Below are 2,831 nucleotides of genomic sequence, written 5' to 3'. Positions count from 1 at the left end.
CAAACATTGCATGTGTGAGTCATACTAACCCGTTTGCTGTTTTGTAGGTTTCAGTATTCAACCGATGCGCATAGCTTGTCTGTTCAGATAACCTGCTGGGGGTCAACAAATTCAAGCCGATGGATCTTCCCAACGCCGACATCCTTGAACTGAAAGAAATGATGAGGGAGTTGTTCAGTGTTATGCAAGGACTTGCCTTGGGACAGAAAGCCATGTCTGAGAGATTGGAAAGAATTGAGAAATGGCTGATAGTGGAGAAAGTTCAGGAGAAGGCTCCGTCCTCCGAAGTGAACAAACCTTCCGGTACTGTAGCAAGGAAACCCTCCGACAGTGGTCCGTCCAAGAAGAAGTTTGAGCCAGTTGGTGTGCCCGCAAAGAAAGAACGTGGTAAAGATCGTTATCACCGTTACGCTACCACCGTATCCACTCCTGTCAGCAAATCACCTGTTCAACAGCAACAACTGCCACCTCAACAGGAGACACCGAGAGCTGAAAGCCAGGTGAAGAAGAAGAAAGAGGACCGTCAGTTTGAGGAACCACCCGTGACTTACGCCCTTCTGTTCCAAAGGTTGATGGATCTTGCTTTAGTACGGCCAAGGATATTGATTCCCATAGAACAGCAGAAGAGGCCACCAAACTATGATGAGAATGCCAAGTGCGAGTTTCACTCTGGGGCACCCGGACACAACATTGAGGGCTGTAGAGCTTTTAAGCATGTCGTCCAGGACATGGTGGACTCCGAGACCATTAACTTGGCCCAGATTATGGAGGGGGATGTCAGCCCTGCGCCCAGAAGGGGTCCTGTAAAAGTCAAGATGGTTAAGAAGGTCAAGAAAGGATTGGAGATGACTGAGGAGGATCAGCTAAAGGTTCCAATGGCCGTGGTCCCAAAACCTCTGGAGCAGGATGAAGTTTTCCCTGTTAGTGATAATTCTTGTGCGATCGTCACCATGGAAGGAAGTGTATTGATGAAAGACACGACCCAGAAGATGAAGGAAGTAGAAATGGACGATGTAAGGTGTGGAGCACCCCGTCTGGCAGTTGAAACCGTCCAGGTAGAGAAGGCCCTTGTTGCTGAGAAAGAGAAGAAGTTGTCCATTTCTTCTTATAAACAAGCTCTGGAAGTGGTGAAAAACAAAGAGGCACAAGGCTGGGGAAGGATCATTGACATCGTGATAAAAGCAGACATGTTTGGGGTCGGTTATCAGCCGGATCAAGAGTCGTCTAGACCAAGTAGAGGATGTCGTCCACCGTACACCTTCGTCAGTGCAGGAATGTTGGATCCTGGTCATGCCCGTTCAGTGGGTGAAGATGTTGACAACGACCGCGAGCTTGAGGCGTGGATAAAGTCATGCGTACCAGGCAACTGGAAGGCCTCCAAAAGCATCACTGTCACTCATCCAGGAGTGTAGTATTTCTGTGTTTTAATCTTGTTTGCATGAAAGCCGTACGTTTTGCCCGAAGCGTACTGGTCCATTGTAAGGGCCACCTCATGTGTTTCATTTTGCAACATTTTGCATCAGTAATAAATGGATGTTTTTTGTAATTAAAAGCGGCGTTCCCTGTTTTTCACTTTTTGCAGTTTTTTTTTAAAAAAAAATAAATAAATAAAAATGGCAATGTTTTTATTCTCTTTCCTTTTGATTCATTTGGTTCCGACCTTAAAAGTGATTCTCTTGAGCTCATCGATAACAATTTGGTTACACCTCTATATGACTTCGACAATCCAAGCTATCATGCCGAAGAAGAAGGCGCAGAAGATTGTGATCAGCTGGAATTAGCCAGGTTGTTAAAACGAGAGAAGAAGGTGATTCAACCGCACGAGAAGCGAGTCAAATGTCATCCCAGGTACCGCCGAGGTTAGAAAGCGAAAGGTTGAGGTCGTTCCAGAGGCAAGTCAAGAGCAGAATGGTAGCCCCTTTTGAAAGAGAAGGTTGATACATGTGTCTGGTTGTATCTAGATACACCAAGGTGGGATACCAGTGTTTTAGGGCATAAACTACCATCAGGAGGAGACTGTACAAAAGCTGAGGCTGACAAAGGATGAGAAAGAGAGAAGGTGTGAATAGACTATCAAGATGCGAGCAGAGCTAATCTGAAAGATGGATTCCCGGTACATCACAATGAGGTATTGGTTGATCATATGGCTCAGGTCTCAGTGTTTATCTTCGTGGATGGCTTCTTGGCCAAGACCAGATTGAATTGTTGCCAGATGATATGAAGTAAACCAGGTCCATCGCGCAAGGGGCACCTTCTTGTTCTAAGTTGATGTCGTTCCGTCACATTAGGCCGGTGCCACGTATCAGAGGTCTACGGTGACTTTGTTTCATGATATGATTCATCGTGAAAACAAAAGCCATGTTGATGACATGATGGCAAAGTCCCAAGCAGAACAGGGGCATCCGGTAGACTTGGGGCAAGTTGTTCGACCGGTTGAGATAACTCATACTTTTGAGTCCGAACCAGTGCACTTATGGAGTGTTGTCCATCAAGCTACCGAGGCTTGTTGTGAGCGAATCAGAGGAATCGAGGTCGATCCTGCTAAAAAAAAAAAAGGGGGTAAGTTGTAGGAACCTCTGATTCCGATACCTCAACGAAAGAAATAACTGTTAATCCGGTACTTGATAACCCTCGAGGGGTCTACGAGGTGCGCATTGAGTCAGCATGACTAGTCTTGTCGAAAAGAGTATGCAATTTACCTAAGCAAAAAGTTTATCGACAGTGAAACAATACACTCACTGTTCAAAAAACTTGATGTACTTTGGCATAGGCTGCTCGCCGACTGAGACAGTGTATGTTGATTCATACCACTTTGTGGATGTCCAAAATGG

Source organism: Lathyrus oleraceus, chromosome 7, assembly GCF_024323335.1.
Source record: "Lathyrus oleraceus cultivar Zhongwan6 chromosome 7, CAAS_Psat_ZW6_1.0, whole genome shotgun sequence".
NCBI lineage: Eukaryota > Viridiplantae > Streptophyta > Magnoliopsida > Fabales > Fabaceae > Lathyrus > Lathyrus oleraceus.
Note: the sequence above shows the minus strand (reverse complement) of the source record.